At 47.4% G+C, this 25,389-nt stretch overlaps 1 protein-coding gene and 1 pseudogene across 3 annotated transcripts in view; both read left to right on the top strand.

Annotated features, from left to right (window-relative positions):
• The window catches only part of arhgap28 (Rho GTPase activating protein 28), a 221,860-nt gene that overhangs the window by 38,381 nt on the left and 158,090 nt on the right, over positions 1–25,389 (top strand). The window contains exon 1 of one of the 3 annotated variants that reach the window (XM_038808727.1): positions 16,986–17,083. The exons of the other annotated variants lie outside the window; for them this stretch is intronic. The gene's annotated coding sequence lies outside the window, so the exon portion shown is untranslated. Of the gene's footprint in view, positions 1–16,985; positions 17,084–25,389 lie in introns of those variants that run through there. 3 annotated transcript variants of the gene reach the window in all.
• Positions 24,428–24,537, top strand: LOC119972975 (annotated as a pseudogene).

The raw sequence follows: 25,389 nt of genomic DNA, 5'->3' as shown, positions 1-25,389 counted from the left end.
AACATCCTTCCTTAAATAAGGTGCCCAATTACTGAACACAATGGGGCGATTCTCCAGTATGGAGCCCAAGTGTTTGCGCCGTCGTGAACGCCCCACTGGGGGGGGCAGCACAGCGCTGGAGTGGTTCACGCCGCTCCGGCCTCCTTTTGTGGCACCAGATGGGCGCTGCACCAACCCGTGCATGCGCAGTTGGACCGCGCCAACCTGCGCATATGGGGGACTTCTTTAGCGCGACTCAACATGGCGTCGGTGTTCAGGGGCCGGCCGCGCCAGAAAGTAGGCCCAGGGGGGGTCCGGTCCGCCCCGCCCAGCCGATCAGTGGGCCCCAATCGCTGGCCAGACCCCATCGGAGGCCCCCCCCCCGCTGAAGGAGCCCCCCCCCCCTTCCCCACCCCCCCCCCCCCCCCAGGCTGCCCCCCGACCGTTCCCGCAGAGTTCCTGCCGGCAGCGACCAGGGGTGAATGGCGCCGGCGGGACTCTGTCGTATCGGCGCGGTTGCTCGGCCCATTCAGGCCAGAGAATTGGCGGCCCCACTGATTCCAGCGGCCCACGGCCGGTACCGTGCCAAACGCGCCGGCGCAAATGGTGCCGATTCTCCGCACCTCGGAGAATCGCGCGCCGGCGTCGGGGCGTCGTGGCACGGTTGTGGCGATTCTCCGACCCAGCGCGGGGTTCGGAGAATCCCCCCCCCCCCCCCCATATTCCAAATGTGATCTGACCAATGTTTTGTTTTGTAGAGGTGAAGCATCACTTCCTTACTTTTATACTCTATGCCTCTATTTATAAACTCAAGGATCCTTATAAGTCGTCTAAAAGGTTTCAATTTGCCTGGCCACCTTCAGGGAATTATGCATTTAAACCCTGACGTCCCTCTGCCTTTGTACTCCCCTCAAAGTTGTCCCATTGAACCTATATTGTCTCCCCCTATTTCTTCGCCGAAAATGTATTACTGCCCATTTAGCCAGCTTTTCAATGTCCCTCTGAAATCGCTCAGCATCATCCTCGCAAGTCACTATTCTCCCTAGCTTAGTATCATCTACAAATTTAGAGATTTTTGTCCTCCACATCCATCTCTAAATCACTTGTATAAATCAGAAAAAGCACGGGTCCCAACACAGCCCTGGGGAACACCACTTTCAACTCATTTCCAGTCTGAGAAATGCCCATCTATACCTATCCTCTGTTTCCTATCTCTTAGCCAGCATGTAATCCATACCGCCAAGGAACCATCAATTTCAACCACTCCCTGTCATTCTGCTGTGCTCCATGTGCCTGTACAATAACCGCTTGAAAGTCCCTCAAGTGTCCAACTCCACTATCACAGCAGGCAGTCCATTCCACACCCCAACCACTCTCTGAGTAAAGAACCTACCTCTGACATCCCTCCTATATCTTCCACCATGAACCTTCTAGTTATGCCCCCTTGTAACAGCTACACCCACCCGAGGAAAAAGTCGCTGAACGTCCACTCTATCTATCCCTCTCATCATCTTATACACATCAATTAAGTCACCTCTCATCCTCCTCCGCTCCAATGAGAAAAGCCCTAGCTCCCTCACCATTTCCTCATAAGACCTACCCTCCAATCCAGGCAGCATCCTGGTAAATCTCCTTCGCACCCTTTCCAACCCCCCCCCGATTGCAATTGTGGTTCTCTGGGTGGAACTGGTCTCTATGATGAGAACCCTTCTCCCCAATACCCAACCACCAACCCCCGCATTCTAGAAACTGGCCCTGCTTTGCATGGCCTCTGTTCATTCTCCCTGCCCCATTGTATTCCAAAGGGAATGCCTACGGTAGCACCCATATCTGGTAGAAGGTGGTTTGTGCGGAAGCCGTGAGTCAGGAACAAGCCCAAAGCACCCGCCACCTCACCCCCTGCGGAGATTTGTAACTTGAAAGAACGACTGTACCAACATCAAGAAGAAATCAACCAGGAATTAACCAATAAATAGTGATGCTGGTTGGTCATTCCTGCTACTTAACCTCGCACTGCTGAAGATGGTGTTGGCTGGAGTGTTGAACTGCAAAATAGTACTTCTGATGTCCAATTGCTGTTGCATTCTGATTGTCACTCTTGTATTTGCACAGCATTCATTCAGTGAACATTAGCCGCACCCACTGTAATGCCCTTAACAACGTGGATTCTGGCACAATTCGCAACTCAAAGATGCGCGCATGTAGCACGTTATTTTGGCCCCAAACATGGGCCGTTGCTAAGACCGATTTTGCTCCTATGGACTTTGAATGAAATAGTTACGTTGGGCAAATGCAAAGTTATGCACAGATGATGCAAATTACAGCTTGTTTTCCTTTGTTTCCGGAATGCGAACATCACTGGCAAGTCAGCATTTGTTGCCCCCCCCCAAATTGGCTTTGATCAGTGAATAGTGAGCTGCCCTCTGAATATAACTGAGTGTTTCAGAGGGTAGTTAAGAATCTGGAGTCACATATAGACCCAAGCAGGGAAGGAGAACGGATTTCTTCTATAAAGACCACATGGTTTTCAATTAACAATCTAGAAGTTTCATGGTCACCGTTATTGACACTCACTTTTTAATTCTTATTTAATGAAGTGAATTTTAATTCTCCAGCGGCTGTGGTGGGATTTGAACTCATGTTGCTGTATTGTTCGTCAAGGCTGCTGGATTACTGGTCCAGTGACCAAAGTATAATAACTCCTAAGGAAGCTGCCATGACGAAGGTGAATTTATTTACATATTTACAATTACAAGCTTAGTACAGCACCCCACTCCCAGTGTAGACCTTGCTGGGAGGGTAGATCGGATTAGGCCCCGAGCTTTTACTCCCTGACTTTAACGAGCCCCAGGTGATTGGCCTCCTTACCTGGGCAGCTTATATTCCCATGAGTCCCACAGGAAAATCAATGATCATTTCACCGTGTTCCTCATGGGGGTTATAGCAATAACCATTCTGCTACCGAATCCCAGATGGACATAAGCGATCCTACTTGAAAAACAGCAGGTGTGTGTTCCTGGTGTCCTGACCAAACCTTTATCTCTAATCCAACAAGTGAAGTAGGTTTTCTCTGACTGGTTGTTAATGGGATCATTTTGTGCACATCAGTTTTTGTATAGCTGGGGATGGGAAGAGCAGCTAAAATCTGATGTTGAGGTTAACCATCCATTCAACAGCTTCAGCTGATGCACCGGGAATAGTTTTGATGCCACCAAGGTTGTGTTGGGGCAGGTATTCAGGATGTGGACAATGGTCTGACTCAGATGGTGACCAGCATCATTTGAGCTGACCCTCATATTCCACTTGTGGGGCAAATGGCCACGTCTTTCCCCAGCATGATTGGCTGCCGTGGTTACCTACGTGACTACATTTTGTAATGTCCTGAGGATGTGACATGTCCGAGATAAATGCAAGATCTGTCGTCTTCATTTGTACCATTTCGAAAGTTTTCTCAAAACAGTGTTGTTGGTTACCCACGATGAAGGGCTCAGTAGTGGACCACTGTCGCAGAGAACAGAAATGTGAAGTGCCAAAACGCTGCCAAGGATTTGCAATTCAATTTGCAGCTTTGATATCTTGATCATCTTACACATTTAAGCAAACTAGTTTGCTAACGATGGCAACCAGCCTCCAGATATGCCATACAAACAAGGTATCTCGAGGGCGGCACGGTAACACAGTGGTTAGCACTGTTGCTTCACAGCGCCAGGGTCCCAGGTTCGATTCCGGCTTGGGTCACTGTCTGTGTGGAGTCTGTACATCCTCCCTGTGTGTGCGTGGGTTTCCTCCGGGTGCTCCGGTTTCCTCCCACAGTCCAAAGACGTGCAGGTTAGGTGGATTGGCCATGATAAATTGCCCTTAGTGCCCAAAATTGCCCTTGGTGTTGGGTGGGGTTACTGGGTTATGGGGATAGGGTGGAGGTGTTGACCTTGGGTGGGGTGCTCTTTCCAGGAGCCGGTGCTGACTCGATGGGCCGGGTGGCCTCCTTCTGCACTGTAAATTCTATGATAATCTATGACCCGACTTGGAGGGGATAATGAGAAACACATTAAATAGATTCTAGATTCTTCTCTTTGGAGAAGCTGAGGACTTCCTTTCTGGAGTCTGGACACCAGAGTCCCCAGGAATGTGATGAGCTGTGGGGCTTTCCTTACACAGAAAAGAATGAAAAGCACTGGTGTAATGGGCTGCTTTCCCAACAGTCATTCCCTTTGCTCTGGACTTTGCTGTCGTAATGATGGGGAAACTGTCCGTACTCATTGTCATTACAACTATAAAACTGACAGCAACTTTTGAAGTCTGCACATGCACAGTTAAGCGTGGAAATCCAGGAGTCAGCTGTCATTGATTCCTGCTCCTCAGCAGGGTGCGCTGTTTGGAAGTCCCCACAGATGGAAATGTTTAATCACTTGATTTGACGGGAACTTCCACTTTTTATGCTATTAATCTGTGTTGTAAAAAAAAACCATGAAAAGGTTACACTTTGTTGAAATGAGGGTAACTGGGTCTTTAATAGCACACTGAGTTGATAATTATTGTTGGACAACTCTCTGGACCTGGATAACTCATTTGTGGAATGTCAAATGTCTCCATTATGGTGATTCCATAGATTTTTTTTTTAAATTTTAGATTACCCAATTATTTTTTTCCAATTAAGGGGCAATTTAGCGTGGCCAATCCACCTACTCTGCACATTTTTTTGGGGTTGTGGGGGCGAAACCCACGCAGACACGGGGAGAGTGTGCAAACTCCACACGGACAGTGACCCAGAGCCGGGATCGAACCTGGGACCTCAGCGCCGTGAGGCAGCTGTGCTAACCACTAGGCCACCGTGCTGCCCTGATTCCATAGATTTTTAAAACCACTTGGTGGTGGTTGGGGGGGGGGGGGGGGGGGGGGGGGGGGGGGGGGGGGGGGGGGGGGGGGGGGGGGGGGGGGGGGGGGGCGGAGTTTGACATTTTGGCATCTGTAATGTCCCAACCTTGGTTCTCTGGATGGAATGTTTAACAGCTCTTGCATTTCTGTCTGAGAATTCCTCAGTGTGGTGGGCTGGATTCGAGTGAAACCAGGGCATGTGAGAGAACCTGACGAGAATGGGTTCCTGGATGCTCATTGCGTCTCTTGAACTCTCATCAGTTTGGGAAGTTGTGACTCAGTACTGTGTGACTTGGAGCTAAATATTTGTGTCGAAAGGAATTAGTTCCTGATTCCCCTTTCAAAATATCTGATGATATAGCCTCCAAACTATTATTAGTTGTAAGAAAGGGACTTCTTTTGTTCAACAACTTCCTGATTATTTTTAACATGATGTGTGTCAACGTTCTACATCTTTTCTCTACACGAGTGGCGGTGACTTTCTGCAGCCAAACTTCTAACTTGACAGCTAATTCTTCAAAGAGAGAAAGCAGGGGGGAGAGAAAACAATTTTCTGAATTATTGGGATGACCATGTAAGTTGTTTGATTTTTATATTCTTTTATGTTTACTCCCAGAAGGTCTTCAAATTATTGCTAGAAATTGTAATCCTTGGGATTTGCTTCCCCATAGTGGTTCTGCTTTGTTAACATACTGTCAGAGGGAACGTACAGTGCTGCCACTGTTTAGCAGTCCCTGACAACATACACAATCTAATTCAAGTTTCTAACAAGATTAGGGATTTAAGGCTTCACTGGTCCTGAGAATTGGCATCATTCGCAATGCAAAAAATCCCAAGCCAACAGTCTACCAAAAACAAAACCAGGAGAGGGGAGTAAGTTGGCGGTTTCTGCCTGCTTCTACTGCCCTAGTGTTCGAACAAAGTGATCTGTCTACATCCTCTTGCATTTGGATGCAGTTTATAGTATCACAACGAGAAAATATCAACAAAGTGATGTATTTTATTTACATTGGCTGGTGTAAAGGCTTAATTGCCACAGCTACGGGCCAACAATCCCGTACCAGCCTCCCCGAACAGGCGCCGGAATGTGGCGACTAGGGGCTTTTCACAGTAACTTCGTTGAAGCCTACTCGTGACAATAAGCAATTTTCATTTTTTCATTTTTCAATTCCTGAAGTTCACAGAATGGTTACAGCAGGAGCCCATTCACCCATCGTGTCTGCACAATCTCTCTGAATGAGCAACTCCTTTAGCGCCATTCCCCTGCCTTTCTCCCCCTAACCCTGCACATCCTTCCATTTCCGATGACAGTACCTCGATGGAACCCACCACTCTCGGACAGTGCATTCCAAACCTTAACCTTAACCTTGGGCTGGGCGAAAAAAGCTTTTTCGTATCGCTTTCGCTTCTTGAGTTGAGTTCAAATGGCAAATTGTGAAGTTGTATCCCAGGGTCGTTTTAACTTGCATCAGTGAGCATCGAGCTGTTGGGAGCAAACTGTTTTACGCCTCATCCGGTTTAAATTTCCCGTTGATTGATGATGCGCCATTGACGGTGACAAGTGGAAGAGGCTGACGACTGATTTTCTTCGAATCTGGTGCTGAAAGCTAAAATGGCCCCCAACAAGTCTGGGTCAGCACCAATCGCGGAAAAAGAGAATGAAAGTCGCCAAGTTGTAGTAAAAGCCCAAATTGGTCATTAATCTCTTTCACGGGAGCTAACCTGACCTCCCTAATGCCCGCCCCACATGCAACCCGAGTCCCACACTACCTGGTTGGTCACGCGATGGCATTCAACAAGAAAGCACCATCACCACCTTCAAACAACTTGTGAAAGAAATTGAAATATGACATTGTCCATACCTTGAGATCAAATATCAAAAGAAAGAGTACAGTTCCAAATGAATCTTGAGCAATTCTGAATAATTTCTGCAGAAATTGATTCCTTTTCTGAAAACAGTTTAACGATGGAATAAATTGATCTGTAGAAAATGGTTGTCCAGTTTGCCTCTTTTTGCAGAATAGCATAATCCGACAAGAAAACTGATCATTGTATTTTGAAGCTGTTTTCCAGCCTTTGTGTTGGTTTTTCCCTGCAAAGTAGGCTGTGTGCCAAGCATTCAGCACTTTGTTTTTGGAACATCTGCGTGGGGTTCCCTATGGGTAACCCTGGTTAGTTTTGTTTTTTTTACTTTTAGAGGAAGAGCAACAGAAGGAAATTGGCCAAAGTGAAGCAGAAACGGACTGTCTAACTGCTCCGCAGATCCCTAAGACCTTGAATTTACAAGCAGAGTTTACCCTTGACCTGGACATGACAGGGAGGGGCTCTGAATCACTGGCGAAACAACAATATTTGCATTTATAGCATGCCTTTAGAGTGGGCACTTCGCAGGACTGTTATCAAACAAACATCTGACACCTAATTTCATTAGGATGGGGAGGGAGTTAGATTTTAAGGAGCATATTTTTAAACAATAAACTTAGAATACCCAATTCATTTTTTCCAATTAAGGAGCAATTTAGCGTGGCCAATCCACCTAACCTGCACATCTTTTGGCTTGTGGGGGTGAAACCCACGCAAACACAGGGAGAATGTACAAACTCCACACGCACAGTGATACAGGGCCAGAATCGAACCTGGGACCTTGGCGCCATGAGGCAGCAGTGCTAACCACAGCGCCGCCGTGCTGCCCTTAAGGAGTACAGTTAGAAGTCTTACAACACCAGGTTAAAGTCCAACAGGTTTGTTTCAAACACGAGCTTTCGGAGCACTGCTCCTTCCTCAGGTGAATAGAGAGATACGTTCCAGAAACATTTATATAGACAAAGTTAGAGATGCCAGACAATGCTTGGAATGTGAGCATTTGCAGGTAATCAAATCATTATAGATCCAGAGATAGGGGGTGATCCCAGGTTAAAGGGGTGTGAATTGTCTGAAGCCAGGACAGTTGGTAGGATTTTGCAAGTCCAGGCCAGATGGTGGGGGATGAATGTAATGCAACATGAATCCAAGGTGCCGGTTGAGGCTGTACTCATGTGTGCGGAACTTGGCTATCAGTTTTTGCTCGGTGATTCTGCGTTGTCGCGTGTCCTGAAGACCGCCTTGGAGAACGCTTACCCGGAGATCAGAGACTGAATGCCCTTGACTGCTGAAGTGTTCCCCGACTGGAAGGGTACATTCCTGCCTGGTGATTGTCGCACGATGCCCGTTCATTTGTTGTCACAGTGTCTGCATGGTCTCGCCAATGTACCACGCTTCGGGACATCCTTTCCTGCAGCGTATGAGGTAGACTACATTGGTCGAGTCGTACGAGTATGTTCTGCGTACCTGGTGTGTGGTGTTTCCACGTGTAATGGTGGTATCCATGTCGTTGATCTGGCACGTCTTGCAGAGATTGCCCTGGCAGGGTTGTGTGGTGTCGTGGTCGCTGTTCTGAAGGCTGGGTAATTTGCTGCAAACAATGGTTTGTTTGAGGTTGCGCGGTTGTTTGAAGGCCAGTAGTGGAGGTGTGGGGATGACCTTGGCAAGATGTTCATCTTCATTGATGATGTGTTGAAGGCTGCGAAGAAGATGTCGTAGTTTCTCCACCCCAGGAAAGTACTGGACGATGAAGGGTACTCTGTCAGTTGTGTCCCGTGTTTGTCTTGAGAGGAGGTTGGTGCGGTTTTTTGCTGTGGCGCTTTGGAACTGTCGATTGTTGAGTCGAGCTCCATATCCCGTTCGTATGAGGGCATCTTTCAGCGTCTGTAGATGTCTGTTACACTCCTCCTCGTCTGAGCAGATCCTGTGTATACGGAGGGCTTGTCCATAGGGGATGGCTTCTTTAATGTGTTTCAGGTGAAAGCTGGAGAAGTGGAGCATCGTGAGGTTATCTGTGGGCTTGCGGACACGCGTCAACGCAGAATTGCCGAGCAAAAACTTATAGCTAAGTTCCGCACGCTTGAGTGCGGCCTCAACCGGGATCTTGGATTCATGTCGCATTACATTCACCACCCACCATCTGGCCTGGACTTGAAAAATCCTACCAACTGTTCTGGCTTGAGAAAATTCACACCTCTTTAACCTGGGATCACCCCCTATCTCCGGATCTATAATGATTTGATTACCCGCAAATGCTCGCATTCCAAGCATTGTCTGGCATCCTTGACTTTGTCTATATAAATGTTTCTGGATCATACCTCTCCATTCGCCTGAGGAAGGAGCAGTGCTCCGAAAGCTTGTGTTTGAAACAAACCTGTTGGACTTTAACCTGGTGCTGGAAGAATTCTAACTGTGCTCACCCCAGTCCAACGCCGGCATTTCCACATCATGTCCCTTAAGGAGCATATTAAAGGAACAGGGGTAAAATATAGCCAAAAATATTCAGGGAACAAATTCCAAATTTAGGTGTTAATATGTATCATCTCCTGCATGGATGCAGAAGGCATCTTCTGCTTATATGTAACTAATTTACATTGGCAGGTGTAAATGCTTATTTAATAAAGGTGAGGGGAATCCAACGAGTAAACAAAAGAAGACGAGGACAACTATTTACGCGGGGCCCAGTAATACCTCACCTGGTCCCCTCTCTCTCTGTTGATTGGTTCCTGACTGGCCAACCTTTGGGGAGCTCATACTCCTCGAGCCACATGGGGAAGACAACAGCTGGGATTCTCTGATCCCACAGCCAAGTTCTGACGCCGGCGTCACAAGTGGCGCGAGCGACTCTGGCGTCAAAGGGCCTCCAGGCCCAGACATTCACCCCTTCCTAGCGGGCTGGTATGGCGCCCCTTCCTAGCGGGCTGGTATGGCGCCCCTTCCTAGCGGGCTGGTATGGCGCCCCTTCCTAGCGGGCTGGTATGGCGCCGGAGTGGTGTCCAGTGCTCCGGCGATCGAAGGCTGGCGCGGGTCCGTGCATGCGCGTGTGTTGCCGTTTCTGCGCCGGCCCCCGGGCAATATGGCGGAGCCCTACAGCGGGAACATAGGCTCCCCACGGAATTAGCCCGCCGGCCAATTGGTAGGCCCCGATCGCGGGCCTGACCACTGTGGTGGCCCCCCACCCCCCTGGAATCGGATCCCCCCCCCCAACCAGGACGGCCCCCGCAGCCAGAAAGCCAAGGTCCCACTGAGTAGGACCAGACGTAACCACGGCAGCAGGACTCGGCCTGTCGAGGCGCAGAGAATCGCCGGGAGGGGGGGATGCTTTCAACGTCCCCCAACCGGCACGGCGGCGAGCCTGGGCGCGATTGGCGGCGATTCTCCAGTCGCTGGAGAATGGACAGCCCAGCGTCGGAGCGGCATGGCGTGATTCTCCGACGTGGAGAATCCCGGCCAATCAATCTCACCCCGTGTGGCCCGTGCAGGCTATTATACCTTAATTGCAACATCTATCATAGAATCATAGAATTTACAGTGCAGAGGGAGGCCATTCAGCCTATCGAGTCTACACCGGCCCTTGAAAAAGCAACCTACTTAACGTTTCCTTCTCCACCCTATCCCTGTAACCCAGTGACTCCACCTAACCTTTGGACACTAAGGGCAATTTAGAATGGCCAATCCACCTAACCCGCACAACCTTGGACTGTGGGAGGAAACTGGAGGACCCGGAGGAAACCCACGCAGATACGGGGAGAAAGTGCAAACTCCACACAGTCACCCGAGGCCGGAATTGAAACCGAGACCCCAACATCAAACTACTGGTGACAGTAATGGTTAACTGACCCTCGCGTTCTCTGTCACCAGGAATACTGCATTGCTGACCAATGGAAGGTTTACTCTGGTATGTAAGCTAATTACTGCGGATGCTGGAATCTGAAACGAAAGAGGAAAATCACCGGAGGGGTGGGGGGTGGGGGTACACACACACAGAAACCGAGGGCTATGTATTTACATTGTGCATTTATTGTATGTCCTATGTTTTACATGCACGGAGTGACCTGCCAGGACTGTACATAGAACAATACTTTTCACTTTACCTTGGTACACGTGACAATAAATCTAAGCTGCGATCGAGCCTGCCTCCAGTCTCGGGCAACGCATTCTCTATCCAACGGCTGCTGTGTTTTTGGAACATTTTCCTTGTGTCACCTTTTAGTTTTGGTGTCATTCACCTTAAATTGGTATTTGTTGTTTCTCCAACCCTCCACCACTGGTTCTTGATTCTTCTGCCAATGTAAACAGTTACATCCTCTGTCCAAATCTCGTAATTACAAACGTCTCTATCGAATCTCTTCAAATCTTTTCTTCTCTGGGGAGTGGAGCTTCTCCAATCCACATAACTGAAGTCCCTCGTCCCTGGAAAGATTCACGTAAATCTTTACTGTCACATCGGAAAGCACGGGAGCATGGTTGTTAGCACTGTTGCTTCACAGAGCCAGGGACCCAGTTTCAATTCCCGGTTTGATGTCACTGCAGAGTCTGCACAATCTCTCCGTGTCTGCGTGGGTTTCTTCCGGGTGCTCCGATTTCCTCCCACAATCCCAAGATATGAGGGTTAGGTGGATTGGACACGCTAAATTGCCCTGTCGCGTCCAAACATTGAGTGGGGTTGCTGGGTTTTGGGGATAGGGTGGAGGTGTGGGCTGAGGTAGGGTGCTATTTCAGGGACCGGTGTAGACTTGATGGGCTGAATGGCCTCCTTCTGCACTGTACTGTAACATCAGCCTTCCCAGAATTGGATACAATATGCCAGTGCAGTGTTTTATTAAAGTTCCTTGCTTTTAAGCTCTATTTATAATGCCTAGGACTCCATATGACTCACTGACCTCTTAAACCTGCCCTGCCACCATCGATGATGTGTGCACATACACCCCAGATCCCTCTTGTTCCTGCACCTGCTTTGAGGTGGTGTCCTTTATTCATATTATCTCTCATCGGGCAGGATTCTCAGTTCCTGAGGCTAATTGTTGACGCCGTCGTAAACACCGTTGCGTTTTACGACGGCGTCAACAACGATCCTGTGCCGCACAGGGGGCCAGCGCGGCACTGGAGCGTTTCACGCGGCTCCAGCTGCCGATACCAGCGTCAGAATGGGTGCCGCGGGTCCGGCTGGCGCAAACCCGCGCATGTACATGGGTTGCCTTTTCCGCGCCGGCCCCGACACAACATGGCAGAGAGCTCCAGGGGCCCGTCGCGGAGGAACATAGGCCCCCACCAGGATAAGCCTGCCTGTTGATCGGTAGGCCCTGATCGCAGGCCTGGTCACCATGGAGCCTCCCCCCCATCCAACCAGGCCGCCCCCCCGCAGCATGAACGGCGAGGTCCCGCCGGGTAGGACTACACGTCACCGGCGGATCTCGGCGGGCACTCGGCCCATCATGGTCAGCGAAGAATTGTCAATTGTCAAAGTGGCGTCGCCACCACCCCCCCCACCGACGATTCTCCGACCCGGTCCGGGATCAGAGAATCCCGCCCCCACCCCCCCCCCCCCCCCCCCCCCCCCCCCCCCACGTCATCCCACCAATATGTGTCACCTCACACTTCTCTGCATTACAAATTTAATCTGCCCCGTGTCTGCCAGACCACCTGTTTCTTCACCTTGTGTAGCTAAATAGCTTTGCACAGCCTGTAATACCTGTTAAAAGAATTTAAAAATTGGGTAGGACTGCTACTTTATTGTCCCCATCTGTGCCGCCCACCTTTCCGTGATCCCCCCTCCCCCCACTTCACAACTCCAAAGGTTGTATGTGCGGCTCCTTCAGCAAGCTTCCAATACTGGGGAAAAATCAAGCTACATCCAAGCCCTAGCTGAAGGGTGGAGATGATTAACTTTGTTCAATGGGAATATGTTCTCGCGTGTGAAATTTCAAAAACATTTTCTAAATGATGGATATGTTCAAAAGTAGATAAGTATTTGGCAAAGAAAAAAAATGCAAACACCCAGGGTGACTGATCTAATTGATAGGCATGATGGGCAGAATGGCCACCTTCTCTGTTATGAAGTGATTGTGGTAGCGCAGTGGTTAGCACTGATGCCCCACAGTGCCAGGGACCCGAGTTCAATTCCAGCCTTTGGTGAATGTCTGTGTGGAGTTTGCACTTCCCGTGTCTGCGTGGTTTCCTCTGGGTGCTCCAGTTTCCTCGCACAGTCCAAAGATGTGCAGGTTAGGACAGGTTATGGGGATGGGGCAGGGGAGTGCTTTTTCAGAGGGTCAGTGCAGACTCGATGGGCTGAATGGCCTCCTTCTGCATAGCAGCAATTCTGTGGTTCTGTTGTGTATTTTTACAGTGGATTCATTGAGAATGAAATCTATGGGCAGCACGGTGGTGCAGTGGGTTAGCCCTGTTGCCCCTCAGTGCCAAGATCCCAGGTTCGTTCCCAGCTCTGGGTCATGTCCGTGTGGAGTTTGCACATTCATAGAAGTTTTCATAGAATTTACAGTGCAGAAGGAGGCCATTCAACCCATCGAGTCTGCACCGGTTCTTGGAAAGAGCACCCTACCCAAGGTCAATACCTCCACCCTATCCCCATCCCAGTAACCCCACCCAACACTAAGGGCAATTTCAGACACTAAGGGCAATTTAGCATGGCCAATCCACCTAACCTGCACATCTTTGGACTGTGGGAGGAAACCGGAGCACCCGGAGGAAACCCACGCACACACGGGGAGGATGTGCAGACTCAGCACAGACAGTGACCCAAGCCGGAATTGAACCTGGGACCCTGGATCTGTGAAGCGATTGTGCTATCCACAATGCTACCGTGCTGCCCTATATTCTACATTCTCCCCGTGTTTGCGTAGGTTTCGCCCCCACAACCCAAAGATGTACAGGCTAGGTAGATTGGCTATGCGAATTGTCCCTTAATTGGATAAAATGAATCGGGTACTCTAAATTTAAGAGAAAAAACCCCCCCAAAAAATCTGGCCACAAGGATATCCCGTTTGCGTTCGACTTCAGATGGCTTTGAATCAGTGGTTTTAAGTTTATATTTTTAGGCTTGACATTATTGTGAAACTATAAACAGCTGGCTGTTGGAATAAGTAGAAATTCTATTAAAAGAAAGTCAAACCTCGCAGAATCACAGAAAAATACTATGCAGAAAAGGCCCAAAGGTCCATCGAGTCTGCACCTTCGCATGGAATGCACCTGATGTGCCAATCCTAATCCCATTTGTCAGCATCCTAGTACTTTTTAAAGGATACAGGATACAGGAAAAAAAGGACAGATTTGCACCAGTGAACCAAATATTACAATACTCAATGATGGCATCATGGTCAACATTACTTTCTTTTTAAATTTAGAGTGCCCAATTCATTTTTTCCAATTAAGGGGCAATTTAGCGTGGCCAATCCACCTACCCTGCACATCTTTGGGTTGTAGGGCCGAAACCCACGCAAACACGGAGCGAATGTGCAAACTCCACATGGACAGTGACCCAGAGCCGGGACCTCGGCACCGTGAGGCAACAGTGCTAACCATTGCGCCACCATACTGCCCCATGGTCAATATTACTGAGACTAGCTTTATATTCCAGATTTAGTAATTGAATTTAAATTCCAGAGTGGGATTTGTACCTGGGCCTCAGGATTACTAGCTAAGTGACATTACCACTACACCACCATCTCCCTCTTAACTTGATGGTACATTTGTGTAATAGTTCTGTACTCTGATGATGTCGGGGCTATTGCTCCCAATGTGTTTTGACCTGCGATTAATAGACATGTGACCCCCAAATAAGTTTTTGATTGACTTACAAAATACAATTAAGACTAGTTTCAGAAAACATACAATCATAAGGTGTCCTTTTTTGACACAATTTTTATTCCCGGCCAATCTTGGGTGAATGGGCAACAGTGTCAATTAGAAATGCATAAACTGCTTTAGTAATGAGTCCTTGAGTAATGTAGCTCATGGCGCAGGTTGGCTTGTCCAACAAGAGGGGGATCTAACCATAACTCCTTAACATTCAATGGCATTACCATTGCTGGATCCCCCCACTATCAATATCATGGTGGTTACCATTTTCCAGAAGCTGGACTGGAGCAACCATATAAATATTGTGGTATGGGAGCAAGTCAGGAATTCTGCAGTGAGTAACTCGCCTCTTGACCCCCAAAGCCTGTTCACCATCGACAAGTCAGGTGTGTGATGGAATACTCTCCACTTGCCTGGATGAGTGCGGCTTCAACAACACTAGGGGCTGGTTTAGCACACTGGGCTAAATCGCTGGCTTTTAAAGCAGACCAGCAGCACGGTTCAATTCCCATACCAGCCTCCCCGAACAGGCGCCGGAATGTGGCGACTAGGGGCTTTTCACAGTAACTTCATTGAAGCCTACTCGTGACAATAAGCAATTTTCATTTCGCTCAAGAAGCTTAACATCATCTAGGACAAAGCAGCCTGCTTGGTTGACACCCCATCCACAAACATTCGTCCCTCCATGTTGGGTAATTTGAACATTCTGAATTCTCTCTCTGTGTACCCGAACAGGTGCCAGAATGTGGCGACTAGGGGCTTTTCACAGTAACTTCATTGCAATGTAAGCCTACTTGTGACAATACAGATTATTATTATCAGCAATGCACAATGGCAACCTTATATACTATTTACAAGATACACTGTGGCAACTCACTAAGGTTCATTCAACGGCACCTTCTAAACCCACTACCACCTACAAGGACTGGCGGCAGATGTCTGGGAACATCTCAGTCTGCAAGTTTCCCTCCAAGTCATACACCATCCTGACTTAGAAATATATCACTGTTCCTTCACTGTCGCTGAGTCAAAATCCTGGAGTTCCATCCCTAACAGCACTGTGGGTGTACACACATCACTGGATCTACAGCAGTTCAAGAAGGCAGCTCACCACCACCTTCTCCAGGGAAATTAGGGATGGGCAACATGCTGGCCTAGCCAGCAACACCCACTTCCCTTGACATAATTTAAATAAACTTCTCACGCATTCCGGCCCAGAGGCTGCCCGCTGATGGTTGGTATTTGACAGGATTTAGCCAGGGGAAGTGGTGGCATAGTGCTATTGTCACTGGACTAATTGCTCTGGGAACCCCGGTTCGAATCCCACCGTGGCAGATGGTGAAATTTGATTTCAAGAAAAAAAAATTGGATTTAAAGTCTAATGATGGCCATGTTGTGTACAAAAAAAAACCCCTGTCTGGTTCATTAAGGAAGGATATCTGCCGCCAAGTGGCTCCCGACCCACAGCACTGCGATTGACTCTTCTGCAAGGGCAATGCCCATTGGTCCGGTTGCTATGGGTTGCCCTGCAAGGGGTGTGGGAGATCAATGTGTGAAATGGTCAATGAGGCACATGTATCCTTTCCCAAAGCTAGGGTTGATCACCGGTATTAGATTTGGAGGGATTTGCATTGAAAGAGTTTTATGGCTATTCGTTTCTTGAGTTGAACCAAAGCTGGTGGAATTTTCAAAAAGTTAAAGATTTGCCTCTTTTAAGAAAGTAAGAAGTTAATTATACAATTATACAAATCACATTGATGTGCAATGTCACACCTTGGCAGAAATGACGGGTGACCCTGTCTCTCCTTTTCAAACAAACGTTTTCCAAAACGCTCTTTTGTGAAGTCCGCATTACTGCTTCAGTTTCCACTGCACATTTGCTGATTTTATGAGTGAAACATGTCTCAGAAGGCACCAAGTACAAAGTAGCATTGTGTGAACAGTGTCACTGTGTGTCCAACTTAAAGGCAATGGAATACCGTGAATCTTGTGTTAGGCACACGTCTTCCAGCAGTTCTGGAATCACAGCGAACTGGGCATAGAAATGTCTTGGCAATTTGAAAAGGAATGTTTGAAAAAAATCTCATTCGCTACAGGAACACAGCTCTTAAAACTGTGCTCAGCAAAATAGCTACTTCCAATGAATTGACTTGTTGCAAAAAAAAATGGAAAAGATAAATAGCTCCAGGGAATTGGAAAAGGCGAGCGAAAGAATGTGTCCTCCAACTATCAGTTCTTTAAATAGTAGCTGTGTCATATGTGGTTTAATTCCCAAGACAGGAAACTTAATATCTCTTTGTTTTGCCGGTTCAGAGAAATGTCTTGTAGCAAGGCGGTCTTATTCCATTGCGAGACCTTGTGACACTACAGATATCAGTGTGTAGGGTTAGAATCTCTGAGCTTTACTGTGAAGCAGATGCGTTAAGTCTGTTGCCAAAGTACTGTGGACAGACTAAGTCTTTTTTGAGGACAATTGTTTAATTTTCAATCGACCCACGCTCAAACTCCTGCTTATTTATTCCTTCTCTCTCCCAAACGTTTGGCTTTCCTTGAGGTAAGGACACAGCATGCATTCTGTCGAAAGATTTAACTGTTAACAAAGAACAGAAAGAGCACCAAGTGTTAACTGGCGTTGAGAGCAGGGAGGGATTCTTTTCTGATTAAGCTTTCTTTACTGTCGTGACACCAACTTCAAAGCTTTCATGATAAGCCATCATTAGCCACTCTCATTTGCTTTGGGCATTAACTGAATGGCGTCTGGTGAAGATTAGTCTGGGCTCAGTTCACCCAAAGTGCTTTAGCAATCCGATCAGCAGTACGGTATCAGGAGTGTCCAGTGTCCAGGCCTGGTTCCGACCATATCTACGTTATTACTCTGATCAAATGTCAATGTTCGTAAAATCTCCTTGACTTTTGGTGGGAGTTGACATTTTCAACCTGATCATTCTGATGCTGTAGAAATTTGAAGATTTGTTGCCTGTTGCACTTGCCCTTATTGCTAAGCTGAAGCAGGTAGTACAAGGATGGAAACTCATTTTTAAATGTTTCATTCCATTTTCATATTTTAAATGAATTTTCAATCACCCTGTGCTGCATGTTGCACTGCCTGTTCTGGGAGTTGGGTAGTACTCGCAGCACTGAAATACAAACAGAAAAAGCTGGGTAACAGTCAGCAGGATATGGCTGCATCTGTGGAGAGTGGCCGAGTTGACTGGTGAGATTCTCTGCTCACCCCGCAGCCTGTTTCTCGCCAGTGGGAGGCGGCCTGATGGTGGGATCTTCCCACTCCGCTGGGAAACCCTGCGGCGGGGGCGGGGATTAGGGGTTGTCGTGGTCGGGCCTGGAAGATCCCACTGGCAGGACCTGTTGTAAGATAAAACCTGGAAAAGCAAGACTCAAAGTTTGAACCATTTTAAAATATTGTTCGTGGGATCTTGCCATGTGGAAAACCTCCTCGGCACTTTAATGCATAAAGACTGCCACGAGAGCACAATTCCCATCCAAGTTTTCCAATCTCCCTGTGGCCTTGCACCCTGCCTATTTTTGTAATGTCTTCCAACCCCATAACTCTCCCTAACACACTAACGCTTTGGACCCCTCCCCCATTTTAATTGTTCCACCATTGGTGACCATGCTTTCAGTTGCTCAGTCCCTAAGCTCTTTAACGCACTCCCTCCAATGATTTTCTCCTTTGCAAGACCAAGCTTTTGTTCTAATATCCCCCGTAAGTGGCTTTATGAATCTCAGTGCCAAATGTTTGCCTGTTATCGCTCCTGTGAAGTGCCTTGGGACATTTTACTATGTTAAAGGTGGCTACGTAAATTACCAGCGTCGGCATTATTTTCTACCCTCCATCCAATTTCTTAACCATATTCAAATATTACCCAATGTCTCCACAGCTTTGAATCTAAACATTAATCGCGTGCCCGAGGTTGCAGTGTTTACCACAACTACTTGATTTGTCACTTCCTCACGGAAATTGTGGAGATTGTTTCGTCAATGCCTTTCCCATCAAAACCTGTGGTTACTACCAAGTGGTTGCTTTAACACCTGGCAAGATGTCTGCTTTGCTCTCCACTTTGCTGGTTCCGTTGACACCTTTTTATTGATATAATGTTTGTCAATGCCTCAAATCCTCCTGCACTCACAGGCCTCATTAAGACCGAATGATTTTATCTTGGAGGACAGAAGATACTTTTGAAGAGCTCATTTAGAATGTTTGCAATCTTTTAGTCATCCTGCACTTTCAGCCATTTACAAATGTTGATGTTCTTGCACTGAGATTTTTTGAATGTTCTTCTTTGTCTTTTTTCTAAGTCCCTCATTTGCCCCTCCGAGCCCCCCTCATTTATTTTATGGTGGCAGATTGATGTCGTTGAGCCCGATAGTTCTTTCCCTGTGCCTGCACCATCCATAGAGTTCATTTCTCTTCATTTTATCTCAAGATGTTTAGTCTGAATTTGTTCAAGTTAAGCATATATTTGTCCTGCTTGTGCCTCTTGAAGGTTTTCTACTGTAATGTTTAAAATAAACATCCTCCTCCAGTAATAAGATTTTAACCTGAGCAGGGGTGAATGAAAAACACATTGCCTTGTCCAGGTTTCAGGGCTGGGCCCTCCTCTGGCCCACTTGCTGTCCAGAGGGTAAGGAGTGGCTGCCAGCTTCCACTAAAAAGAAATACTTGCATTTGTATAGCGCCTCCACAGTCATTGGATGTCTAGAAGCCCTTTCTAACCAGTGAGGCTCTTTCAAACTGTTGACACTGGTTTAATGTAGGAAATGCAGTAATCAATAAGTGTATAAACCCTCGGGGGAGGGTTAATATTGGGTCTCATAATTTTTTTTCTTTGACCTGAACTAATTATGTGTGCGCATGCAGAGGCACGTAGAAATGATCTTGAACAATTTGCTTGGCCGATCCCCATGAGTAGGCTTCCACAGTTCACAGTTAGATGGCGTAGGCCTGTGAGCTCATGTCTGGAAGGAAATCAAAATGTATTTATTCCAAGGAGGGATTTATTATCTAATTGTTACACTAGTGTGTTGAAAGTGATACTTACAATCATGTTTTTCCACAAGGCAGTAATGTTTTTTTTGTATTTTGCTACAGCTATCTCGCTTACGATAAGCAATGCCATTCCATCCTACAAGCCCAAGCTGGGGGTCATTGTTTTAATGTCTATCGGGGGCTGGTGGGTGGAATTAATGCTTAGGTGATCTTGCCTGCAAAAGCATGTGCGGTGATAAAGATCACTTTCCCCTTTATCAGGGCTTCGTGTCCTTGAGTTAGTTTTCCAGTACTTTTCCATTGTGGGCTCCAGTTGTGAATCAACATGGAATGAGAATGTAGGCTTTAAAATCCTTCTGTTCATCATCTAGCTTGTATTGGTTTGGATGTATTCGAGGAGCATTTACTGTTCTTCATCTTTGTGCTTGCACCTCAATGCTATTTTTCAAAAGTTGACTTCATAAAATGCCCCCCCGTGAATGTACATTTTTGGTTACTTTATACTTTATATGTCATGGTTGTGTGTAGCAGCTTTAATCCATTTGCTTGCTGTTGGCTCCCTTAGGACAGGGAACGAGAATGGCCTGCTTTGAGAAGGGGCTGGTTTAGCTCACTCGGCTAAATCGCTGGCTTTTAAAGCAGACCAAGCAGGCCAGCAGCACGGTTCGATTTCCGTACCAGCCTCCCCAGACAGGCGCCGGAATGTGGCGACTAGGGGCTTTTCACAGTAACTTCATTGAAGCCTACTCGTGACAATAAGCGATTTTCATTTTCATTTTTCATTTCATACTAGTGTTCCTCTTGGTATCATCGTCCTATCCTGTCCATGGGGCCAGTGAGGCCTTTTGCAGCTTTCTCTTCAACCTGTTGGTTGAACAGGTTGGGGGTGGGGTAAGGGGAGGCAGGGGAGGGGCTTTGAATGAGCCTCCGCAAACCGGTTCCAAATTGCTTGCTATTTCTTCAGTTCCAGATGAAGACTAAACTCCACAGTTTGGGTCAGATCCATTAGACGGCCCAAGCACGTACAGCAAGGGTGGAGGGGCTTTGACTTGGCCCCCATCTCAGCTCATCTGCCACTGAAATTCTCACCCCTGCTTTTGTTACCTCCAGACTCGAGTATCCCAACACACTCCTGGCTGGTCCCATAAGATCATAAGAAATAGGGGCAGCCTGCTACTACCATTTGATAAGATCATGGCTGATCTGATTGTTGCCTCAACTCCACTTTCCTGCCAGTCCCAATAACCCTTAACTCCCTCGTCGATTGGAAATCGGTCCAATTTCAGGCTTAAATACATGAATTGCTGCAATGAATAGTGATGTTACATTTGGGGTTTTCCAATCTGATGAGACCATTTTGGAAGATTGCATCCACTATCTGTTGCCACTTCCTATGATGTACCATTTGTCAATGTATCTGTCGATTATTCTTTTGTCTACTGTGTACATTTCTTTGGCCACAGAAAAGTACTTTTCACTGTATTTCAGTACATGTGACAATAAATATCAATCAATTTCACACCCGAGAATGCCCCAGCCATCAGCTCCAAGGGACTTGGCGGCCTTTCGTTTCATCCATTTTTCAAGTATTTTTTTCTTTTGTGTTCATCATCGTTTCAAGTTTTCCCTTTTGCCTCCCTCGTTCTACCCTCGGAAACTTGAGGTCGTCTAAAACTCTGCTGGCCGTGTTTTAACCTCGCACGAGTCCCATTCCCCTATCAGCCCTCACTAACCTACATCGGCTTCCCATTAAGCAACATCGTAATTTTAGAATTCTCATCCTCGTTTTCAAATTCCACCATGCCCTCGCCCCTCCCCACCTCTGTGAAATCCTCCAAGCCCACAAACCGCCGAGATACCTTCGCTCCAGTAATTAGTGAGTTCCTGCAGTGCATCTTGTAGAAGGTGTACACGGCAGTCATTGTTCATCAATGGTGGTGGGATTGTTTGCTGAAGTGGTACCAATCGAGCCAAGTGGGCTGTTTTGTCCTGGATGGTGTCGAGCTTCTTGAGTATTGTTGGAGCTGCATTCATCCAGGCAAGTGGAGAATATTCCATCACACCCCTGACTTGTGCCTAATAGATGGTGGACAGGCTTTGGAGAGAGGTGAGTTACTCAACATAGCAGTCCAAGCTTCTGACCGGCGATCGTAGTCACAGTATTAATGTGGCTAGTCCAGTTAATTTCCTGGTCAATGATAATCCCAGGATGTTGATAGTGGGGGAGTCAGCGATTGGTAATGCCATTGAAGGTCAAGGGGTGTTGGTTAGATCCTCTCTTGTAGGAGATGGTCATTGCCTGACACTTGTGTTGCGTGACTGTAACTTGCCACTTGTCAGCCCAAGCTTGGATATTGTCCAGGTCTTGCTGCACTTGGAGATGGACTGCATCATTATCTGAGGAGTGGTGAATGGTGCTGAGTATTGGCACAGTCCTCAATTTGTTTTTTTTTAAGCAAAAGCTTTGACAATCAAGTTACCAGCACAAATATAAACCTATTTTAAAATATCACAGTCCTCAATTTGATTTGGTCCAGGACATCACCCCGAGGAATCGCTCCATTATTTGATGCTTTGCCTATAGTTGCCTAAGTTTTGGGATTCATGTCCTTTCTCCACCTCCCGACCTCACTTTTTCCCCGAAGATACTTCAAGCAAGCTTTTTGTCATCTGACCAGACGTCACCTTATGTGACTCGGCATCCTGTTGTGCTGGGGCATTTCATTATGTTAAATAGAAGGTTGTCTTTGTGTAGCTAGCAGCCTCACTGCTGTGGGGATAGGCCTGTGGTCTCCAGTGTTGGGGTTCAACGGCTGTCAGTCTGGATCCTTCAGGGTCGCAAGGCAGGTGGCTAGACTGCCCTGTTGCTCAGCGAATGAAGAAAGGCCTGCCCTGGACCGTGAGGGTTAACGTGGCAGTAGCAAATAGAAACTCTTCGGGGGGGGGGGGGGTCCACAGTCCCTGCGTTTGGCAGGTGAGGCCTGAGGTGGGTCCCAGATGAGGCCCCTTGGGCCTCAATTAATGGGCCAGAGAGCCGGGAGCATTCAGGCAGCACGGTAGCATGGTGGTTAGCATAAATGCTTCACAGCTCCAGGGTCCCAGGTTCGATTCCCGGCTGGGTCACTGTCTGTGTGGAGTCTGCACGTCCTCCCCGTGTGTGCGTGGGTTTCCTCCAGGTGCTCCGGTTTCCTCCCACAGTCCAAAGATGTGCGGGTTAGGTGGATTGGCCAAGCTAAATTGCCCGTAGTGTCCTAAAAAGTAAGGTTAAGAGGGGGGGGGGGGGGGGGGGGGGGTTGGGTTACGGGTATAGGGTGGATACGTGGGTTTGAGTAGGGTGATCATTGCTCGGCACAATATCGAGGGCCGAAGGGCCTGTTCTGTGCTGTACTGTTCTATGTAAAGGTAGTGAAGGGAAATGGATGGGCATCCTCAGTAAAGTGATTAGTGGGGAAGGCTGCAGGGAGACCTTGTTTTCCTGGCCAGTGCAGGCTTGCAGAGGGCCTACCCTGCCCCTCTGGGCGTTGTAAAACTCCAGCCTTTATTTCCAAATGCAAAGCTCCAAATGCTTGCTTCAGGCCTGGGGCCCACGTGTTAATTTTGTTCTTAACCAATTGGCAGCTCATAATGATCATGTGCTTCTAATGCTTCGTGCCTGCCATGTTGGATTTGGGAAGCCATTTAGTGATCAAAGATCAGGTGGTTGAATTTCTCAGCCAATGCCTTCAGGGTAGAGGGAGTGAAATTGAAGGGGGGAATAAAGCCGTTTGAAACATCATGGTAACATTGTGTGTCAGCAGATCATAAAAAGATCCTGTGTGTTTTATAAAGGGCTTTAATTCTTCCAGGCTCCATTCAGTTGTGCATGACTAAGAGTCACTGCTGTGTAGCATTTCTGGTTATATTTACAATGCATGATTAACCAGTAGAATTGTCGGCAGCTGTATTGAGTAAAACACCACAATGTGTCATTATAATGAAATGGAAACCATCAAATCTTTATTTTTAGAGTGCTTTAGTGCCTGCTAATTCAACTTGTATTTATGGTTAAAGTTCCTTTTAAAACTTTCTGCATAAGCATTTTACAAAAAGCTACAAAATCTGCAGTGTGAATTGAATTGAGAATAATGGAATGGGAATGTTACCATCATGTTGGGTTGGAGGAATGGAGTAAGATGCAGAATGTATTCCAAACCGCGGGAATGAAGTTCAAGTGATTTATTTTCAGCTGAATCCTGATGATTTAAAAAAAAACTGTAATCAATTAAACACACTCGTCATTTTCTGGAATATATAAAGTGTTGAATCATGAGTTTCTCTCTGGAGAATTTCAACATCTTTGACACAGGATGAATAATAGATGGCAGGGACCGAGGACAATGGGAAGTTTTCCAGCTGCTCCCGCTGACGGGATCTTCTAGCCTGGTAGGTAGGGGGGGAGGTGGAATCCCACCCATCGTCTTCAAAGGTTATTCGGTTCACAACTGGGGCAGCTTTGAGATCCCAGAAGACTATGAAAAGCACAATGTAAATGTTAGATCTTATGTTGAATATTAGCCTTAAACCCATTTGTCATTTTGGAACTTAACCCAATGCAGCCTTCTTCATATTGTGACCCTTCATTGATTCAACAATGTTCCTCTTTTCCTGTATTAGTGCCCAGTGGATCTTAAAGGGTGAAGTCTGTTTCCATGGGTCCCAAAAGGTTATGACTCAGATATTGACTGAAGACAAAACGGGAAACTGTCAGTGTTGAGTCCCTGTACTGATTGCACTGTTGTGGTAAGTGCTTGACGCTTGGCCATGATTTGGGCTAGGGAAGGACATTGCAGTCGTCGGGTTTCGCGTTGATCACAGTCCAGTGTCTCTTTCTGGGAGTGACTGTTGGGTGTTGCAGGGTAAAACCATGACCAAGAAGGTGGTTCCCCCTGGACGAGGCCAGCCCGTTGCACTTCGGGTGTGCTGACGCCTGCGACGTCCCCAAATGCAGGAAACTCGACTGCAAACATTTGAGTGGATGAACACACGCACTTTACACAAAGTCATTGGGTGAGGACAGAAAATGGTGGCATGTCTTCCCACGGTGGGCAGGTCATATCTTCCCACCCTGGGGAAACTGCTATGGGGGGGGGGGGGGGGGGTTCACTTTCCCGCCTGCAGGAAGGGCAGAAAAATCCCACCGCAGGAGTGGGAACGCTGGCTGCATACTATGAAGGGATTTTCACACAATTGACTGGAATTGGACCTGAGGCCTTCCTACAGGGCTATGGACTACATTGGGCTGTGCATTTAGCCGCTGAGCCACCAAGATGCTTTATTGGGTAGGGTTTTCTACTTCTCTACACTGTTGGGCATCATCACAGGTGGGACTAGAACGTTTGTGGAGCCGTTATGTCCCCTGACCACGAAGCCTGCCCTGGTCAGGGCCAGAAAATTGCACCTGTAGAAGTTACGATACAGAACAGGCCAAATGATCCAACATGTCTGTCAGAATTTACCTCGGCAAATTATCCTAAACACATAGTAAAAGTAGCCATCGTCCTATGGACCATGGTCTGCTATCCCCTTTTGAGGGGGAGAGCTGACTGGTGGTGATTTAACCTGAGGATTACCACACCTCAGGCAGGGGTCAAGGTTGAGAATGAGGCGACTAGGGGCTTTTCACAGTAACTTAATGTATTTTTTAAATATAAATTTAGAGTACTGTGGTAGTCATCACTGTTTGTATATATCATATACATGAGATGTAATACAGTAAGGCTCCTGTACTACAGGTACGGGGGCAGATAGATCCCTGCCTGCTGGCTCCGCCCAGTAGGCGGAGTATAACTGTGTGTGCTCACCGAGCTGCAGCC

This window comes from Scyliorhinus canicula, chromosome 10, assembly GCF_902713615.1.
Source record: "Scyliorhinus canicula chromosome 10, sScyCan1.1, whole genome shotgun sequence".
Lineage (NCBI taxonomy): Eukaryota > Metazoa > Chordata > Chondrichthyes > Carcharhiniformes > Scyliorhinidae > Scyliorhinus > Scyliorhinus canicula.
The sequence above is the reverse complement of the archived record's forward strand: the minus strand, read 5'-3'. Positions and strand labels throughout refer to the sequence as shown.